The sequence below is a fragment of the Canis lupus genome, chromosome 12 (assembly GCF_003254725.2).
Source record: "Canis lupus dingo isolate Sandy chromosome 12, ASM325472v2, whole genome shotgun sequence".
Classification (NCBI taxonomy): Eukaryota; Metazoa; Chordata; class Mammalia; order Carnivora; family Canidae; genus Canis; species Canis lupus.
Genome location: NC_064254.1, coordinates 29,660,029 through 29,682,885, shown reverse-complemented (window position 1 = coordinate 29,682,885; position 22,857 = coordinate 29,660,029). Strand labels below are relative to the sequence as shown.

The following is a 22,857-nucleotide window of genomic DNA, read 5'->3' as shown; positions in this document are numbered from 1 at the left end:
GTAATGTAGACAAATATTTATTTCAGCAAAGTAAAGTAAATATATAGTACGTGATTATGTCATAGACCAGAAAAACAGGAAACGGTGGTATTTGAGATTTCTTGAATACAGAGATAATCATAAATTAGATTATGGCAAATTGCTCATTGATATATTAATATAATTTCAACTATAATTTTACCTGTAACATTGCTGGTTTATGCCTGTTTTCTCTGCCTAATTATTACAAATGCCTCATTTCATTCTTGAAAGTATCCTATTTTGGGTAACAAAATGATACATTATCCTAGTTATAACTCAGAGTGCTAAATCCAAGAAAAATACAATTTATATACCATAAAATATGAGAGAGAATCATAACACAAGTTCAGGAATAGATAATAAGAAAGGAAGTGAAGAATAATGATTCCTATTTTTGATGATTTTTCTAAACCTTTGAGGTTGTAAGAAAAAAAAACTGATTAAACTAAACTGAGAGGGGCAAATTACCACTGTAAATCACTATTATAAAGAATATCTTCCATTCACAGTAAACTGAAATCGTGCACTTGACTGACCAGTGTGTGCTAGATGGCTTGGGCCAGGATACAATTTTGAAAAAAAAAATTAATAGAAAATAGATAGCTGGTGCATAAACAATGAATATGTTCACTTACCAGGTGAGGTAGTATTTATGAGTGTCCCCTGAGTGTTCAACCTGATATGAGGCAAAGAATGGAAAGTGTAGGTACCAACTGCTATAAATAGAATTATCATAATCATGTAAGTTTTCCTAATACTTGATATTCTAATAAACTTAACTGTGTCTTTTTTTTTCTTTTTTTCATTTTTTTATCCTGGAAAGTAAATGAAGACTCATACTTATTTCTTGAGCATTATTCTTTAATTACTATTGCTGGGAATAAGGCTTATTTCTATCATGAAACAAAGACTGAATGCCTACAAAAATGGTTAGTATAATGCCAGATACTTGGTATAGAGTGTTGAATAGAGCAGAAACAATATCTGTCTTCTCAGAGCTTTATATCTCATGGAGAAAATGGTTATAGAACCAGTAAACAAAGAAGAAGATGTGAATACAGGATATAAACTTGCACTTTGTATTTTATTTCAGTTTTTAATCTTCACAGAATATACCTTGAATTACCATTTGGACTTACGGATAAAAATAATTGAATGGGAATTATTTCTCATGCTGGTGCTACTTATGTATAGACCAAGTTTGTATATAGCTCTTTATTATGACCTTGAATTTACAAAAAGGAGAAAAATCTTTTAGAAATATTTTAGCTGTGTTAAAAATTCATGTAAGGAATTAAAATTAGTGAAATATATTGGTAAAAAGAATATAAAAAGATTTCCTAGGCTTTTACATTAAATAAGGATAAACATCAACAACAAACAGAGCCCCAAACATCTGCCATGACACTCCCAGATTGCATGATGTCACAAAATAGTAGCCAATAGGCTACAGATACAACTTGATAGAAATAAGATATCCTTTGCCCAGAGTCAAAAATAATGTATCTAGTTTTAAAACAATGACAAAGATGGTTGCTTAAGAAAGTGAAGCTGAGGAGAGAAGACAATGAATTTTGATGCTAGTTACTAAGAAAGTTAATTTCACCCCACCCTGCCTTCATTTCTCCCCTTATTCCATTCAAACATTGATCTTACAACATCTAACTTTACCAGCAAATTTCAGAATAGCTGCAGGGCAAAACCTCTGAATTTGATTTACTCAAGGCTATTCAAAGACAAACTCAGGGAGTTGGATCTCAAATCTCCTTTCCATTACATTCTGATGATGAGGTTTATTCAGAACTCCAAAAACAGAATAGCATGAAATTAGATCCTGTACTCTGGAAACTCTGAAATTTTTATTGCCAGGTTAAAATTGGAAAGAGTTAGGTCTTGAGAACCAGATAAAAAGTGAATCTCCATGGATCTTAACTCAATTTGTATAGTCAATTTCTCCACTCTGATTGTCCCATTCCTGTAAGCCCCTTTACCTCCATAAAGTTGACTCTAGCCTTCCCAACCCACAGGGGCTGTATGCTCTCCAGAAATCAAATAGTATTTACCATATATATGACATTTGGAATATACTCTTAATCTTGCCTCTATCATTCTGTACTCTTATTGTTTCATATACAACAAACTAATTTCAAGTGAAGTAGAATCCATCATTTACATTCTGGGGGCTTATTTTTACCAATTTAACAGGTAGATCAATTTTTAATCCAATTTTTGAAATATAAGTAAGAGTTTATTTTCTGTAACAAAGCTAACAATAGACTTCATTTCTTAAGTTTAACTTAAATCTCTTAAAAATTGTATGAATTTTCGGTTTTCTTTTTATCTGATTTATGAAGTAAAATACTTTAACTCAGACCTATTTTAATGTAATATAAGCATGGTAGATTGTTTTTCACATCCACTGGCCCATCAAACTTGTATTCATAAGTAATTAAAGACATATTTATGTTTTAATGATACCTGTTAAGTATTTACATACCTCATAACTTCTCCAACATATCTAAAATTATAATAATTTCTTCAGTTTTTTTATGCAAAAGGATGTCAAGTGAGAAATTGATTCAAAAGTATATATGGATAGCTGTATAAAAGAAGAAACATGAATATAGTCACAATTTCCTCACATAAAGCTGAAATTTATGAATTCTAAATAATTATTCTTTCTGAAGTAAAGCAAGAAGCAAAAAAAAAATTCTTTATCAATTACAGTAGTCTTAGTTAGCAACTAACCTGGTGAATACTATGTACCCCAGATGTCCATGCATGACTGATTAATTGTGGCAATGTAGCCAAAAGGATTAATAAAATCTACTTTCATAATAAGCTTCTTCTTTTAATTGTAGAGGAAAGGGAGTGTTTTATAATTTATTTTGTTTCACTTTATTTCTTCACAACGGTTACTACATCCGTAACAAGTTTTTCCCCATAGAGAAAGGAAAAACTTCTTGTTGCTGGGTTTGCAGTGTAAAACTTCAATGATTTATGAACATGTTTGTCATAATTGGGGAGCATATTTCATTTGATTATGACTATGTGTATGTAAAGTATATTTTATTCACTTTGGGGTAACTGTAACTTCCAAATAGATAATAAAAGTACAATGAGATTATTTTCTTCAGCACTTTTTTTCTGGAAAATATGACATGTTGAAATACAACAATCATACAAATCTGAGATTTTGCTCATGGACAGAGATCTCAAGTCGGCTGGTTGTGGTTTAGCATGATCTTTTCACATTATAAAATGTTCTTGGTGCTACTTAAGCAAATTTTCATCTTAAAACTTGTTCAAACTGACTTTTAATATCTCCCATCCAGCTGAGGATAACTTGAAGAGAAAACTCAACCAATGAAATAAGGCTCCAGCTCCTGTCTATGAATCTCCTAGGAAGGAACAGAAATTGTATTGCACTGAAGTGCTGCTGTATCTAGGCTACAGTTGCAAGCTACTAAAATTACAATCTATCCTAGAACACTTTTACACAAGAAATGCCTTATAAAAGTGTGGGTGAAATTGAAGCAATCTACCCAGATATCTTTACTAACATCCGAAGCTCATGAGAATGGCCTGAACGGATTCTTGTATTAAGATAGATCACATCACTTGGAAATGATGGGCTGTATTTCACAAAATAATAATTGTTGCTAAATTTATGTTTGGATGCACTCTATATTTATGGTAAACAATATTAGATACATCTTAGTAAATATATGAAAGGAGAAAAGTGTGGGTGACTTCAAAATGAAATATGACTACTTGATTTACTGATTCACTTTCCCCACTTATATCAACATTCCATGTCCTCACACTTTTAGAGTTGATGAAACCATAGAAACCAAACCATCACAAAATAAGTTTGCAATCAAAGTAGTTGCTTAAGGTTTCTTTCTGCTAAGAATATTGAGATATTGATTATTTCACACCTTTCTTATCCCATCCTGAAAAATCACAGCCCTGAAATATTCATTTCAAAAAATGCATTAGCAAAGCCAACATGGTAACACTAAATATTTATATGTAGGTGAAATAATTAAGGAAGAAAGTTACTGGAATTTATTTGCTGTTTGTTTATTCTGGATTATAAACCTTAATTACATGGTTCAGCTTTGATCCTGAATTCCAAAACTAAGATAGCTTCTTTAGCAAACAGGGCTACGTTTGTGCAGATATCAGCAGAGGATGGAAAAATTTATTTCTGAAAGCAATAATTTATCTCAATGAGTCATGTTTTTTTTGCAGTTAATGATATGTATATTAGTATGATATGTGAAAAGCCCATGGATTTTGTTGATTATCAGAGTTTAGCTCTACTTCTTGCTCTGCCACTTATAAAATGATTGCCCCTGTTCAAATTATCTTCCTCCTTGCTGAGTTTCCCTAAGTGAGTTTCCCTAAGGTGGAAGTGGAATAATGTTACCTTCCTTAAATATCTTTATATAATGTATTTAAAATACCAGGCCCAAATTAGACTCTTAGCAAGTAACAATGTCTTCTCCCTTCACTTTATGAATATATGTATATATCTAACAATAACATTATTAATTACTTCTTAGATGCTGATAAGGCTTACATTTTCCAATTAGTTTGTTTAAAAAGAAATCAGAGTTATTTGTATTAGATACAGTACAAAGTTCCCAAACCACCTGAAAGGAGTTGTTGGTATTTAATAGCTGCTGAGAAAATGGTATAAATACACAGTAAGAAAAAGAGAGATGCTTCCAACGGGGGAGTGGGCTACTGTGTACACAGGACAAGTATCTCCATTGTAATACAGGCATTGATTTCTCAAGTTAATGATAAGAAAACCAAGGGAATTAATACATTAAGAATTTTATGAAAGGATTTATTTTTGTATGATACTTCTGTCCCTGGATTAAGTCTTTCTGCTTCTGAAAAAGATAATTGGTGGGGTATCAGATTGCTATTATTTTCATATAGGCATCAATATTATTAACACAAAAAGTAAATGTATTTTGGCTATCTAATAATTTTCCATTAATGTATAAAGTAATCAATGATCACAGAAAAACTAAAATTGAGCCAGTTAGGGTTTTTTCAACATTCACTTTGGTTTCTTTTCTGCATGCTTTTCTTATCCTGAGTGCATAAATGGTCTAAGTGGGAGCATGCAAATGTCGTCCTTTGAGACCAGTAATTCACTGTAGTAGATGATTGCAGTGTCCATCTGGCACAGTCTCACAAAAGCACATGTAGCAGTTTAGTTTTAAAAATATTCAGGTGACAGGATGCCAGATGTTTTGCATGGTTGTCATCTTTGAATTTCCTCTTATTTTATCATTTAACAGACCTTAGTATAATGACCTTCATGTTCCTGCATTTCCTACATTTTCTCTTGACCTCCACAAAATCAGAAAAATAAGCACTATAAAGAAATAGGATATAAAATACATACCTCCAGATACGTATTCCCTACATAGTAGAGAAATAATATAGTTGATGTAGCACAGCCTTCTTTAACCTTACTTACTTCATGTATGTAGCCACCATCCTTAAGAAATATGATCTTCCTTAGACGGGAATGTACAGAGGCATTAAATGTAATAAATACTCTTATGTATCAGTCTGCCCTTGTGAATTCATGTGAGTCTGGATAATTCTAGCAGTAATGTGTAGTGCAAATCTTGAATATTAAGCCTACATCATTTCTTTAAAGCTACCTTCTTTTTCTTTTTCAATTTGATATCTATGATCAACATGGAGGAATTTTAGATATCTGTTGTCAACTCTAGAACTGGATCTAGGGGATCCCTGGGTGGCGCAGCGGTTTAGCACCTGCCTTTGGCCCAGGGCGCGATCCTGGAGACCGGGATTGAGTCCCACGTCGGGCTCCCGGTGCATGGAGCCTGCTTCCCTCTGCCTGTGTCTCTGCCTCTCTCTCTCTCTCTCTCTCTCTCTGTTGTGTGACTATCATAAATAAATAAAAATTAAAAAAAAATAGAACTGGATCTACCCAATGCTCCTTAGTCTTAATCATTATGTCTCCATTGCACAAAAGGGGTCACCTATAAAAACACCATCTGCACTGGCTTGGCAAGAACATAATAAACTGCTTCAAGAAAAAGAGAAGACTAACAAATAATAGTCACAATTTATGGTTCCATGTGTTTTGATCATCAGGGCATATCTAGGATAGGCCTACCGTAGAGGTTTCCGTAACTTATAGTGATGAAACATATTTGAATAAATTGTTATACTGAAACCTTTGCTTCCAAAGTTCATTCTTCATTTTTTACACAAAATTCCACGTGAAGTAGTTTGGGTTACATAAAATTTCTGAAAGTTTTTAGGCCTTTTATTTTCTATATGGAAGATAGTGGCTTCAGAATTCACTGAAATGTTGAATTTAAAAATGGTCTGTCAGTCAAAGAAAATGTTGCTGATAAATTTACTCTGACTTCCTCAAGAGTCCAACTCCTTGATTATCAGACACTGATCCATAGAAGGAACAGCAATCTCTATCAGATTAGGCAGACAAAAAAAAAATCCATATTCAGCAGTCAAGGACTAGCTGTAAGCAGTGATTTTGCTTTTATGGAAGAAATATTATAAATAAAGAGTTAGGCCTTTCCTTTCTCTAATGTCCATTATTCAAATTCCTTAGATATAGAACCACTATCCTCCTGGTAAATGGCTATCCCTCTTACATTTCTAAGAAGTTAGCAAATAATAGAATCTTGAAGGACTTGTAGAAATCAATTCACCTTACTATTGTGCTACTCAATGTGACTGCTTATAATTGTCATAAAATTTTGAAGAAGAAAATTATCTCCTGGCATCAAATTTGAAGCTCTACTATGTTTTTTTCTCAACAATATTTTATCAAGATAAATACATTTATTGTACATAAATAATATGTCCAAACACTCATTAGTAGTTTCACAGAAATATTATATTAGTTCCTTTGCTGTAAAACTGTACATTATACTTCATTACAATGTAAGAATTAATAATTTAAACATTTTAGCATATTAAAAAAATACTCCAGCCCTCAAACTAGAGCAAATGAGCACACTTTTAGAGAAGTTTCAATCTGGGACAAGTGAGTATCCACTGTGGATTAAAGTCACTTATATACTGGGGACACCTGGGTGGCTCAGTCAGTTAAGTGTATGACTCTTAACTTCGGCTCAAGTTGTGAGCTCAGGGTCTTGAAATCAAGCCTTGCCTTGGGCTCCCCACTCAATAGGAAGTCTTGAGATTCTCCCTCTCCCTCTGCAACCCCTCCCCAATCTAAAATAAATAAATAAAAATCTTTAAAATAATTTATATATCTATAGAATATATTAGGCTAACATATATTTGATCACTAGAAACTGGAGATTAACAATTTTTATTCCAATCAATGAAAACTGACCTTGTAAGAGAGGTTGGCTAATCATAAATACATATGCAATCTAGTACTTTTAAATTCACCTTGAAAACAAAACTAATTTTTTCAATTAGAATGGACTAAAGCAGGCTCCAGACACTTGTGACATGGGCTAAAAATTAAAACCAAGAGAAGGAATGCCTTAAAGCTTGATATTGGGTTCTGGAAACAGTTTTTAAAAGTTAAAAATAGAAAATTGCTACACGACAATGGGATTGCCCATTAATAATCTTCCATTTGGACCTAAAGCACAGAGTTCAAAGACTAAAAATGTCATTTTAGAACACTGTAATTTTACAAAGTAAAATTGTTCCAATTCACACAGTTATTAGTAACAGAATTTACAGCCTAATCCAACCAATTCATATTCTAGTACACTCTCTACCACTCTACACACCATATCAAGGGCAGAAAAAGAAATAAAACTCAAAATGGATCCATCCCAAGCCTTTTACATGCAAGGGATGTAAGTGGTAATTAGTTTGATTCAAGGCAGAGAAAGTTGAAATTAGGCATCATATAAAGGGAAATATAAACTTGATAGGATAGGTATTAAAGTAAATCTTCAAATACATCAAACTTTTTACTGGGGTCATCCTGTAATATATCACTTTTCATTTGTCAGAGAATAAAATATACTGGTTTATTATTTCACCTTCCTTTAATCATGAAAGCTACGAGGTCAAATGCATCCCCTTTGCTCCAGATAATTGCAATTAAAGATGCTGGTATAAACAGCATCAGCAGAAACACCAACAAATTAAACTCTCATTTTTTTACACATTTTTGGCACTTTATGGACTTATGTTTTTGGTCTGCCTAATGGTAAATTCATAACTGAAAATCCTTTTTTAAAACAACAGTTTTCCATCTCAAATCTCCTTAGGAAACATTTTCTCATGTCAATATAGGTGATACAGTGGTGTGTGTGTGTAGATGTCTTTTTTTTTTAAGATTTTATTTATTTATCTGAGAGAAGGAAAGACAGAGAGAGAGTGAGAGAGAGCATAACAGCTGGAAGGAGGGGCATAGTGAGAGGGAGAAGCAGACTCCCTGCTGAGTAGGGTGTCATGCATGCCTGGTACTCTATCCCAGGACCCTGAAATCATGAACCATGACTGGACCCGAAGGCAGATGCTTAACTGACTGAGCCACCCAGGCACTCCTCCCCCTGTTTTTTGTTTTGTTTTGTTTTGTTTTGTTTTAAGATTTGTTTATTTGTTTGAGAATGGAGAAGGGGAGAGAGAGGATGTGTTGATGTCTTTAAATTGTTTATCTGGCATACACTAGAATGTTATTCTTCTGGTTATCTTCCATATTCCATTTTTAGGGGGACCAGTACTATTAAATATTGATGTGGCAAAAATATAACAGTTTTTATCTTGTTACATGTTAAATATGGTGAAGAGTGTGATTGAGGAAGATAATTGCATGGAATGTTAACATTTTGGGGATTCTTGCTTCAATTCCAGGTGAAGAAAAAACTAAACAGAATAATTAAGTTTTATTAGAGAAATAATAAATCATACAGGAATAAAAATTTTTGACTCCAAACAAAACCACATTTTTATGTAGGAAAAAATTGAGGCATTTAAATCAGATCAAATGTTTAACTTGTTCAAAGATACCCTAAAACATAAATTCCAAAATAAAATTTTGCATATTTAAAGCCAAGAATAATCCTAAAAACACAATTAAAATCATACCATACCATAAAGAAAAAACTGCCATAATGAAATTGGAAGTAGTAATGGATGCCAGATTTGCCTGGAAAAACTCTCTTAATTCTTCATCATCAAAGTAGAGTTTGGGCACTAGGGAAATAGTATGTATTCTTTTAATCTGTCACCTAAACCATTGATCTAATGGCACAATATGGCAAATGAGGACACTGTAAATTTCTTTGTGAAGTTTCAGTTCCCAAAAGCTAAAAATAAAGTGCTAAGAGCTCATATAAAAGCATGTTAGACCTGACTTTAATTATGCAGTTTTAAACAAACTATTATCTCTAAGCTTTAGCAAAGCACAGCAATTAGTTTTATAGAACTAGCACCCTAATAGAAAAATTTTCGGAATGAAATTAATATTACTGAAGTCCAATATTTCTTGTAGAAATCTTTTTTTAATATTTTATTTATTTATTCATGAGAGACACAGAGAGAGAGAGAGAGGCAGAGACACAGGCAGAAGAAGCAGGCTCCTTCTTCTTCAACACCACACATACATACACACACATAACATACTTATATACCTTACACACTCATATACACAAACAGAGGCATTCTCTTGAACACTTTACCAAGTATTCCACTGGATATAACAACAGAAGGAACTGGTTTGGTACTCTTAATTTTAAACATGAGCTTCCTTTTCAAATGGGGTGGGGCAAAAATACATCCAACTTACGAAAACCATTATTTATCATGTTTCTACAAAGTTCTAGATATGGGCTAGATATGGGCTGGAAGATATATACAGTTGACCCTTGAACAATGCAGGGGTTAGAATCAGGGTTAGCTGATTCCTGCACATTTGAAAATCTGCGTAGAACTTTGGACTCCCCAAAACTTAACTAATACTCTACTATTGACTGGAAGCCTTACTTATAACATAAACAATCAATGCATATTGTTTATGTTATATGTATTATATACAATATTATTACAGTAAAGCTGAAGAAAAGGATATGTTATTTAAAAATCATAAAGAGAATACATTGATAACACTATATTTCATTTATGGAAAAAAATCTTTTTATAAGTAGACCCACATAGCTTAAACCTGTGTTGTTCAGGGGTCAACTGTATATTATTTCACTGGTTATGTTATTAAGGTGTTATTAAGGTGCTGATAATTCAGGGGAAGTTCATATATTTCACTTTACAAACTTGTTTGAATCTTTTGTATAGCTAAACCTACATCATTCCAATAACTTCTATCTTAATTTTTTTTCAGAATTCAGAAATATTATATCACTTTTCCATAATTATGTCAATCTGGGCATTTCTTGCGTTATATTACATAAACTTTCCCCAATGTCTTCTCTTTATAACTGTTTTCCTAATAACTGCCTTATAAAAAATTGTTGACTGAGTTTATGTAATTTAGGGAAACATCATTATATATATCTTTTTTGGAGACTCAAAATGAATATTTACATTTTAAAGAATCTGAGGAAAACTTTGTTTAAAAAATAATATATTTATTTAACATAAAGTTCACTCATATCCTTACTGTTCCTTTTTTTCAATAACATTTATAAAGTCTCTTCAAATTATCCCTACGTAAACTCTTCCACTTACCTTTGTCATATTTATTTTTAAGTAACCTGTTTCTAACATGTTGCATAATAGGTGCAGATATTTGAAAATTACCAATAATCCAAAGAAAAGTGGTGATGAGGTTGACTTCTTAAATTTTCATTTCACTAGAAAGTCCATGATACACATACATATCATATCAACCAAAAGCAGACTATATTCTTTTTTTTAAGACTTTATTTATTTGTTCATGAGAGACACAGAGAGAGGCAGAGACACAGGCAGAGGGAGAAGCAGGCTCCATGAAGGGGGCCTGATGTGGGACTCAATCCCGGGACTCCAGGATCATACCCTGGGCCAAAGACAGGTGCTAACCCCCTGAACCACCCAGGGATCCCTTAGTCTTTGGTGCCTGAAAACCTTATTTAGCTTTCCTTGAAAAGAATGTATCTTAAACCATCATTCATTCTTTCAAATCCTCACTCTTAAAATTGTGAAGTTAACCAATGCATTGGATACATACCTGATTTTTTTTTTTTTTTTTGGCTGCATCTTCTGAAAGAAATCTCTGGCATACAGTTTTTCTTTTTTTTTCTGGCATACAGTTATGATAAATGCATACTGCCTGTTAGTCACCACTATAATCACAATATGGAATAGTTCCATTGGCCCCTACATTCCCTTATATGGTAAATTTTCAGTCTTCCTCCCATCACCAAGCCCATGGCAACCCTTAATCTGCTTTTAATTCTTAGATTTGTGATTATTACACAGTATTCCTGAAAGGAATATACATATTATATTTTGGAAAATACATATACTTATGTATATATGCTTTTTCACTTAGAAAAATACATTTGCAATCTTTACAAGTGGGGTATGAATAACTTGCTACTTTTAATTGTTGAATGGTATTCCATTCTGTGGATGCATCACAGTTAGTTTAATTATTTGCTAGATTAAGGTTAAGATGAAAGACATTTGAGTTGTTTCATTTTTTTAATGATAATGAATAAAACCACTATAAATATTTGTATGAGCAGATACACTTGCTTTGTTTCCAATGCTAGAGAGAAAGCATTCTATCATTCATCATTAATTTGTATATTAGCTGTACATTTTTTTGTAGATGTTCTTTATAATGAAAGGGAGTTCTCTATTTTGATGGGAGATTTTATCATGAATAGTTGTTGAATATTCTCAGGTATTTCATATCTATCTGTTGAGATGCTCATACAGTTTTCTTTCATCTGATGTGATGTTTGATAGAGTTTGAAATGTGGATTGGCTTTACATTCTCAAAATAATCCCCCTTTGTTCTTAATATATTATCATATATTGCAGAACTCTATTCGCAATTCTTGATAATTTTTGCATCGAAGTTCATGAGGAATATTAATCTGTAGTTTTATTTCCTTATAATGTGTCTGTTTTAATTTTATATCAGTATTAAGTGTGGCTTCACAAAACCAATTTGTGTAGGATTGATATAATCTTTTTTTTTAATTTTATTTATTTATTTATTTATTATTTATTTATTATTTATTTATTTATTTATTTTCATTTATTTATGATAGTCACACAGAGAGAGAGAGGCAGAGACACAGGCAGAGGGAGAAGCAGGCTCCATGCACCGGGAGCCCGACGTGGGACTCGATCCCGGGTCTCCAGGATCGCGCCCTGGGCCAAAGGCAGGCGCCAAACCGCTGTGCCACCCAGGGATCCCGATATAATCTTTTTTTTTTTTTAAGATTTTATTTATTTATTCATGAGAGATACACAGCAAGAGAGGCAGAGACACAGGCAGAGGGAGGAGAAGCAGGCTTCATGCAGGGAGCCCAATGTGGGACTCCATCCCGGGACTCTGGAATCATGCCCTGAGCTGAAGGCAGACACTCAACCACTGAGCCACACATGCATCCCCAGTACAATCTTTTAAAAATATTTATAGAAATCACAGATGAAGCCATCTGGGCCCGGATTTTTCATTTCTAAAAGTTTACATCTATGAATTCAATTTCTTTAGTAAATATTATTCAAACTTCCCTTCTCTCTCTTTCTCTCTCTCTTTTTCTCTATTTTTGAGTGAACACTATGTCTGTCAAGGAATTGAACCATACTATCTAAATTATATAATTTAATGGCATAAAATAGTTCACGATGTTTTTTTATTATCCTTTTATTATCTCTGGTATTTGTTGTGATATCACATCTTTCATTTCTTTTTTTTTAATGAATTATTTATTTATTTATTTATTTATTTATTTATTTATTTATTTATTTATGATAGTCACAGAGAGAGAGAGAGAGGCAGAGACACAGGCAGAGGGAGAAGCAGGCTCCATGCACCGGGAGCCTGATGTGGGATTTGATCCCGGGTCTCCAGGATCGCACCCTGGGCCAAGGCAGGCGCCAAACCTCTGCACCACCCAGGGATCCCCACATCTTTCATTTCTTAAACCAGTATTTTGGGGAAAGTCGGGCTAGAGATTAACTATACTAGTCTTATTTTTGTTTTATTGATATTTTCTGTTATTTTCCTGCTCTTATATTTATTATTTCTTTCCTCTATGGATTTGGGTAAATTCCTGTTCTTTTTTCTGTTTTTTTTTTTTAATGGAAATTTAGATAATTGACTTGAATTTATTCTTCTAATGTAAGTATTTAATACCATAAATTTTACTATAAACATTGTTTTAGCTACATCTCACACATTTTGATATCCAATTTCATTTTCATTCCATTTGAGATATTGTCTAATTTCCCTTGTAATTTCCTTAAATCCATTCATTATTTAATAGAATGTGTTTTAATATTAAATTATTTGATGACTTTTATAGATATCTTTCTGTTACTGATTTCTAGTGTAGTTATTTTGTGGTGAATTTATCTACTAATTTTAAACTCATAATAAACATTTTGTATTTAGGATACAGCCTTTGTTGATGAGTGTTCCAAGTGCACTTGAAAAGAAAACATATACTTCTGTTGTTGGATGGAATCTTCCATACATGTCAATTATATCATGTTGGTTAATAATGTTCTTAATTATTTAAATAGTCCTCAAAATGCTTACTACTTTTCTTTCTACTGCAGTGTACTAAAACAAGAATGTTGAAGCCTCTGACTGAAATTTTAGTTTCTAGTTTTCTCTCAGTTATGTGGTTGTTTTATATATTCAGAGGCTTTATTCCTATTACGTTTGCAAAAAACATTTATTGTTATAACTTTTTCTTTGTGAGTTGACACTTTTATAATTATGTAATATCCTTTTTTATTCATGGTGATATCACTTAATCTGAAATCAGCTTTTCTAATATTAATATAGGCACCCAACTTTTCTTCTATTAGTGTTTGGATTATAGTTTAAAAATTGTTTTACTTTTTTACTTGAATCTGTGTCAATAATTAAAATGGGTTTTATGTAGACAACATATAATTGGCTACTGTCAGTTTTCATTTTTTTTTTTTTTTACTAATTGCTTTGAATATAATTGTGATTTTGTGGGATATATTTTCATGTTTTCTATTATTTTATTATTTGTGTCTATCTTCTGTTTTTTTTTCTCCTTGTTTCACTTTCTTTTAAAAAATTATTTGAATATTTTAGTATTCTATTTTGTTTTATATACAGTACTTAGCTGGATCTCCTTACATTGAATTTTTAAAAATATTTTATTTATTTATTCATGAGAGACAGGGAGAGAGGCAGAGACATAAGCAGAGGGAGAAGTAGGCTTCCTGTAGGGAGCCTGATGCAGGACTCGATCTCAAGACCCCAGGATCATGACCTGAGCCAAAGGCAGACGCTCAACCACTGAGCCACCCAGGTGCCCCTACATTAAATTTTTTGAGTTCTTGTTCTTAGAATTCCAATATTCATAGCTCACATTCTCCATTTATTTATGGTTAATATTTTAACATCCCAAGTAAAATTTTGAAGACTTGCAACCATATGGATCCATTTACCTACCACCTTACTTCAACCAACTTTTTATAGCTGCTATACATAATTATATCTACATACATCAAAAACCATACCAGATTATTTTATTTATGCATGTATATACCAGTGAATAAATGTTTTTATTTTGTGTTCAATATTTACACATATAATATTAAGATGGAAAACATTTTATATTTTCCTAGAGATTTACCATTTCTATTGTTCTAGAACCAGATTTCCCTTTATTATAATTTTCCTTAAACTAGAAGAACTTAATTTAGCACATCTCTTAGTGCAAGTCTGCTGGAAACAAAGTCTCTCAGTTTTCCTACACCTAGTAATGCCTTTAATTTTGCTTTAATTGAGGAATATTTTTATTGAACATAAAATCCATATTTACAATATTTTTCTTGCAGCATTTTAAACATAATGTTCCAGTGACTTCTGGAGTCCATGGATTTTATGTAATATCCACAATAACACAAATTTTTGTTCTTAATGTATTTAATGTGCTACCTTTTTTTCTGGATACTTTGAAGATTTAAAAATTTAAACTTACTTTTCATTAGTTTATTATGTTTTTAATCATTGTTTTCATTGCATTTAATTATGCTTGAAGTTTACTGAGCTTCTTAAATGTGTACATGTTTGTCATTCACTACATTTGGGATATCTGACGATTACATTTTCAAATACTTTTTCTATACTAATTGCTTTCTTCCTTCCTACTGAAACTTCAATTACATGAATATAAGACCTCTTAAAATTGGTCTAAAAAATACCTGAAACTTTATTCTACCTTTTAAAAATAATTTTTTTTGTTTTTAACACCAGATAATTTTAATTCATATATTTCCATGTTACCTGACCCTTTTTTCTGTGACTTCTATTTTGCTATTGGAATAGACTAAACTTTTGTCAAATATTGTACTTTTAGTATATTTTGTTTTCTTTTTTTTTTATATTTTGTTTTCTGATGAGAACTTATCTATTTTTTAAGTGAATTTTCCTTGACCACAAGAAGCCTAGTTCTAATATTTGCTTTGTTATTTTTGTATGATAAATGGTTCATATAAATGTTGGCATCTGTTGATTGTAATTTTCACTGTGGTTTATTTACATTTTCCATGTTTTTTGTTTGTTGAATAATTTTGAATGACAATTTTGAATAACACGGTGCATAGTCTCAACTTTTTATTTTATTTTATTATAAAGTATATATAGCTTTTATATAATTTATTATATTTATTTTTATTATAAATCTCTGGAAAAACTCATTTTTTTGTTGTTGTTGTTATGTTGGTAGTATTTTACAAGTGATCAACATGGTTAGTAGTAGACCATAATATATGCATCACCTTTTATGTGTTTTGGCTTGAATCTCAGTTCATTTTCAAAGACTTTACTATGATACTGTTAGTTTGCTGTGCATGTTCTTTCATGATTTTATCTGAGGTGTGGTTTATGTCTTAAATTAAGCTTCTATCTCAAAATATTTGGTATGCTGATCTGTGTCTTCCCTGCCACATGCACAGCTCAGGGGTGTGCCCTGATATAAGGATTCAGACACATGTATAAAATTCCTTTCCTTTCCTTAAGTTCCTTTCCTTTCTTCTCTACCATAATTTGCATGGTCTCTGTGTTGAGAGTTTGGTTTTTAAAGTTACTCTGGCTGACCATAAAGATGAGATTCTTTTCTAGAGACTTAGTCGTCTACATCCCTGCTATGCTGTTCAGCTCTTAGACTAAGGACTGTTCCCCATGCAAAGCAATAGACAAAATAGAAAAACACATACACAAATAATGAAACTCAGTCCTTTGTGGTATTGTCCTTAAGTTTTTACCTCCTTTTCCATTCTATTTGTTTATTTTTCAAAGTTCTTAAGCACTTCCTTTTATTTGCCCAAAGTTGTTAAATGGTTGCTTTCTGTGATTATGTGTAATCAATGGGAGAAATAGGCAGTAGTGAATTTAGTTCACCATAATGAAGCATACCACAATTATTAACTTTTATGTTGTCAAATATATATGCTATTTGATTCATGCCTTTTGGGCTTCCTGTTGCTTAAAAAGTCCTCAAAATACCTATAATCTAGTACACTTTTTTTTAAAGTATGCTAAATTAGTTACCATATTTGATGAATGTACATGACATTTCATCTAGTTCAAAAAAGTGCTTATGCATTATATATACACTGTTTTTCAGGTATGGTTATCCAGAAATGCATTTAATGGATAGTTGCATATAGAACCATTTAGAATGATTTTAATAATACGAAAAATGACCGTGTTCAAGAAATATACTTTAAGGTTTTTGTAATGATATAAAGTATGTGTGTATATAAAATGGATATTTCAAATCATTTTAAAATATAAATTACTTGCCCCAAAGTTTTCTTTATTTTCTCTCATATTTATAATTGCAGATTCCATAATAAGTCCCTGTTTCTTTTTTTTGTATGTATGTTACCTAACTCAAGAAAGAGTTAATAATCATCTTAAAAATACTTTTGACATCTTTAGGTGTCATAATTCTATAAGTCCACATGGTAATTACATAATTACAAGCTGTCAGTATATGATTGCTGATACTTGTAATATTTTGTAATTACATAATTTGGCATGATTACAATTATAAAAAGAGTACATGGTAATTGACTAAAATTACTTTTTAGTTTTTCAGAAACACAAAACTGTGTTCTAAATTTAGACAAGGAACAAATGTGTAATTCCATCTGCACAGGCATTAGAAGAAAATTCATATCAATAATGCATATTCCTCAAGATGTGGAAAAATTAGATTTTTGCCTTTGTGAAATATTTGTCAGTTAGCATTATGTTATATTTACTTAAGCCTAAGTGTAACGAAATGTATAGACTATGATTATTCAACCTTTTGTTTTATGGAAGCAAGACTGCTAACTGGTTTGATTTTTTTTTCACTAATTTGAAGTCATTTGGCATCTTAGAAATGCAAATGATTAAAAAAAGATAAAGGTGGGCAGCCCGGGTGGCTCCGTGGTCTAGCACCACCTTCAACCCAGGGTGTGATCCTGGAGACCCGGGATGGAGTCCCACATCGGGCTCCCTGCATGGAGCCTGCTTCTTCTTCTGCCTGTGTCTCTGCCTCTCTCTCTTTGTCTCTCATGAATAAATAAATGAAATCTTAAAAAAATAAACATAAAAATAAAAAAGATAAAGGTAATATTGCCATTCATATCTGCATTCTTTTTTATTCCTCCCAAGAAATGTAGAGTCTAATAATAAAAGAAATAAGCTTTTTCATATAAACCCTACTCAACCTTGGCTTTACATATTTGATAAAGGGGTTGGTATGCTTTTTAAATAATAATCAATCTTAAAAGGTATGTTGTATGCAAAGGTAATTACATAATTCTGGCATATAGATTTTTCCAGAACAGGTATAACAAAGATTACTGGTTTCTCTATCATATCATTCCCTTCCCTTCAAAGAAACAAAAAACTATAGCATGTAAATTTCATAGAATGTTATAATTTTTAAGTGAAATCACAATTTATCATGATTATTGTTTTTTTTATTTTAATATTTATTGCAAACAGTAGGACTAAAACTTACCCCAAACCTCTCTCCATCATCACCTCTGTGGATGCCTTAAAAGAAGACATAAAATTGACATTTGTTGAGAACTTGCTCTGTATCAGACACTGCACTGAGTACTCTGCATTTCTTATCTCAGTGATAGCAAACTCTCATCACCTCCTCGTGATGCTTCCATTCTCTGACACATCACCTAAAGTACTAGTCAAGATTCTAGATGTATTTTCGATTGAAAAAAATATAAAGACATTTTATACAGTATTAATAGATATCTAATAAATTCTTCTAATTAACATCACTATTTACTTATTTTTGTTAAGTCTAATTTTTTAAATGTTGTTCATTTTCAAAAATATATCCGCTATGGTCTGAATGTCTGTGTCCTCTCCAAAATTCATATTGAAATCCTAATGACAAAGATGATGGTAGGTGATTAGGTTTTGAGAGTAGAGTCCTTATGAATAGGATTAGTGCTCTCATAAAAAAAAACTGCACAGTCTCCCTTGCTCCTTTTTCTATGTGAATATACAGTGAAAAGTCTGCAACCTGAAAAGGGCCTTTACCCAATGATGCAGGTACATTGACCTTAAACCTCCAATCTCCAGAATGTGGGAAATTCCATTGTTAAAAACTGTACAGTCTATGTTTTTCATTATAGCAGCCTGAATATACTAAGATGGTATCTTTATTTTATTTAACTTTAAAAAAATAGATTAATATATATAAGATGACTACAATGAATGAAACCAGAGTGTTTTTGTTTTAATAAACATTAGGTACAGCACTCAATTACCTGAATATAGCACTCTTTTTTTTTTCTATTTTAGAAAGTTTTTTTTTTATTGTGTCTGTGAAAGTCAATCACAAAAAGAGTTTTTTAGTTTTTTTGTTTTGTTTTGTTTTGTTTGTAAGTTATAATAAGTCTAGATGAGCCTAGATGCACTTCCTGATCTTAGCAATGGACTTAATTGCAAGGTCTATAAGCAGGTGATCATTTTACAGAGAGACTAGAAAATTGGTTAGAGAAAGTAGTCATTACCTGATAGTAATTTAAAATTGTTCACCTATTTTTTTTTAAATACTCAGTTTAGCCATGAAAAGCACCTACTGAATTCCCTACTCCTGATGCAAATTCTCAAATGTCATTGCTAGGAAAAAATATATTTAAATTATGAACCGAAGATCAAATTTTCAGCTCTTGAACATACAACAATAACAAAAAGGACATTATAATGGGACATCTTAGAGCTTTAAGTTGAAAGGTAGCCAAGAATAAGACCTAATATAAAATACACTTTAATTTTTTAAATTTCATATTTGCAGTGTTTAAAATGAATGGTATTTTGACCTTCAAATAGTTTTACATTATGGCTAGTACAGTTATTTCTAAAGTTTTCAGTGATGAATTTAAAGGTATAAATTAAGTGAAAGATGATTTATAATATTAAAAAATGACAGATGATGGAATCATGGAAATCATTTATGTTTCCCTGAGAGGATTATCCTTCAATTGAAAAAAGCAAAAGAAATATTACTTTTAGTGAATTAATTTAAAAATAGTATTATAATTGAGTATGTCAAATTACTCTTCTTACCTGAACATATTATATTCTGTAATATTTTGGATATGACATTTCTAAAATGTTCCAGGAACCCTGAAGGAATTTTGGAGAAGAGAAATGGTGAGGAAAGACAAAAGATATACACTTGTGGCTTAGATCTTCGAAAACAGATTTTCCGATGTTTAAAAATGAAATTGAGACTTTGTTTAAGAAACACAGAACAGATGTACTTTTTCCTAATTCTTTGTTAAGTACAACTAAAACACCTGGACATTACATGTAAAACAAACATATGAAGAAAAAAATTTAAGTGAAAAAAAAAAACAGACCTCTTAAAAATATCAGGAACTGAGGAATAACAAGGTGATAAGTTCTCTGTGTGTGTGTGCTTCTTTTTCTTCATATATCCCAGACATGGAGCTAAAGAAGCTAGCATCCTAAAAATACCTACTAAACATAAAATAAGCACCAACAAAAGGATACTCTCTTTAGCAAAAGGACAAGGGAAGGGACAGCTTAGCAAGACCTTTAGAAAATAATTGCTTTAAATCAGGTAAACACCATAGCAAAATTGTGACCCCCCCTACTCAACCACATCAACAAAAGCCGAGTAGGAAGCCTAGATATCCACTCTTATAAAACTATCATGAAATGCTTGAGCTCCTCACTAGGGTAGTGTCACGTAAGATCAAGTAGGAAGCCAATATTTTCATCTCCATCAGTTGGCAACAAGACTTCATATGTGGTGTCTCCGGAGACCATGAAGATTCTTGATTCCCAGAGTTAAGAATTTCACCATTCCCCAGCAGTGATGAGGATAATTGCACTATCATGTCATTGTAGACTACACTGAGAATCAGAACTCCAATTTCTACCCAGCAGTAATCAGGAGGCCCACACTTAAGAATCATGTAGGCCAACGGGAACCAAAACTCCTATCTATCTCACAGTTATGATGTGGCATTCTCTTTCTCCTATTGCAGTGATATCAGTAAAAGTCAGCTAAAATATAAGATTTAATTAAGATCTAGAGTCCCATAACATAATACACAAATGTTTATGTTTCAATCAAAAATCACTGCTGTACCAAGAACCAAGGAGTTTCAAAATCAATTCAAACCACCAAACAATAGATGACAGAGATGTTAGAATTATCTTATATTTTAAAATGTTTATTATAAAAATGCATCAACAAGTAATTATGAACACATTAGAAACAAACATAAAAAATTTGGCAATGCATCAGAGAGGCTCAGAAAGGAAATAGAAGATACAAAGTAGAATCAAGTGGAAATTTTGGAACTGAAAAATATGAAAGAAATAAAAAGTTTGGTGAATAGATTCAATAGCAGGATATAAGCAATAAAGGAAGAATAAGTAAAGTGGCAGATAAAAAAAAAATTGACATTACCCAATCTGAATGACAAAGAGAAAACAGACTAGAAACAAAATGAATAAGAACAGATTATAACAAATGATATAATATTCACTTCACAGAAATCACAAGATGGGGGCGGGAGGTAGAACTGAAAAAGTACTCAAAGAAATAATGAATGAAATTTCCCATATTTATCAAGCTACAAACCTACTATTGCCCTCTGGAGTAATATGTGGGAGATAATTTGTAGTATTGTGAGGGTAATTCAAAAAGTGATTGAATCTCAAAACACATAAATGACTATCTGGAAATTAAAGACAAAGAAAGATGACATATACAAAGTAGAAAAATAATTTGAATAACAGCAATTTCTTGTAAGAAACCATGGAGACCAGAAGAAAGTGACATATTTTCCAAATGCATAATGAAAAGAAACATCAATTCAGAAACCTATAGCTAATAAAAATATCCTTCTGGAATGAAGAGGAAAACCAGATATTTTCAGAAAGAGAAAATAAAGAGAATTTGTCACCAATTGAATTCCCTCAAAAGAAAAGATATAATAAAGGAAGGAATTTTAGAACATCAGGAAGGAAGAAAGAACATGGAAGAAAACCATATTCAAGCAAACCTCTTCAGGTCTCTTTATTTTATTTTTTTAGGTTTCTTTATTTTTAAAGATTTTATTTATTTATTCATGAGAGACACAGAGAGAGGGGCAGAGACATAGACAGGCAGAAGCACACTCCCTGTGAGGAGCCTAGTGAGGGACTTGATCCCAGGTTCCTGGGATCATGACCTGAGCCGAAGGCACATGCTCAACCACTGAGCCACCCAGGTGCCCCCCTCTTCAGGTTTATAAATCATATTTATGGGTAAAACAAAATGATAGCATTGTCTAAAGTGGTTCTAAATATATGTAGGGAAAATATTTGACAACTTTTTGTCAAAGTTAAATATATGTGAAAAGCAATAACATTTTTATACTTAACTTGAATTGAAAAAAATAATTACAATATAATGTGATAAAAACACTATAGATAGATGAAAATAAAATTCTAAGAAATGTTCAAGTAACCTACAGGATAGTAAAAGAAAAAAAATAACAGAGTAACAATAAAAACAGAGAGAATAAAAAATAAATTAGAATATTTTATTCTTAATATATCAATGATTAAAATAGATAAAAATTGTATAAATATACTACTCAAAATGCAGAGATTAGCAGAGTATGTTAAAAATATGACTCAACTCTATGCTGTGTATAAAATCTCATCTCAAATATAGCAAAATAAAAATATATATATAACAAAATAGAAAGTTTGAAAGTAAAAGGATGGTAAAAAATATATCAAGTAGTGAAAACAGATCTCTAATAATACATATGAAGCATAATTCAGAGTAAAGAATATTACCAGGGAAGTATATTACATGTGAAAAAGTGATTTATCAGGGAAATCTGAATAGATATTTTTCTAAAGAAGATGAACAAATGTTCAACAGGTACATGAAAAGGTGCTTAAAATCACTAATCATTAGGGTTCTGTTGTGCCCAAGATCGCGAATCCCAGAAACCACCGAGGAGCAGACACCGATGCAAACACACGAGGGTTTATTTACAAGCTCAAGCCTGGGTCCAAGTGTACCCGATGCAGCAGAGCAGGGACATGGACCCTGAGACTAAGAGGCTTAGCAACTTTAT

At 31.8% G+C, this 22,857-nt stretch overlaps 1 long non-coding RNA gene across 1 annotated transcript; it reads right to left on the bottom strand.

Moving 5' to 3' along the window:
• Positions 1-177: 177 nt before the first annotated feature.
• On the bottom strand, positions 178-22,139 carry LOC112658575 (uncharacterized). Its single transcript, XR_003135805.3, has 5 exons — positions 19,811-22,139; positions 18,234-18,268; positions 2,519-2,620; positions 657-697; positions 178-256 (listed from the first exon to the last, which is right to left on the bottom strand). It is a non-coding gene; the product is annotated as an uncharacterized LOC112658575 (long non-coding RNA).
• Positions 22,140-22,857: the final 718 nt, after the last annotated feature.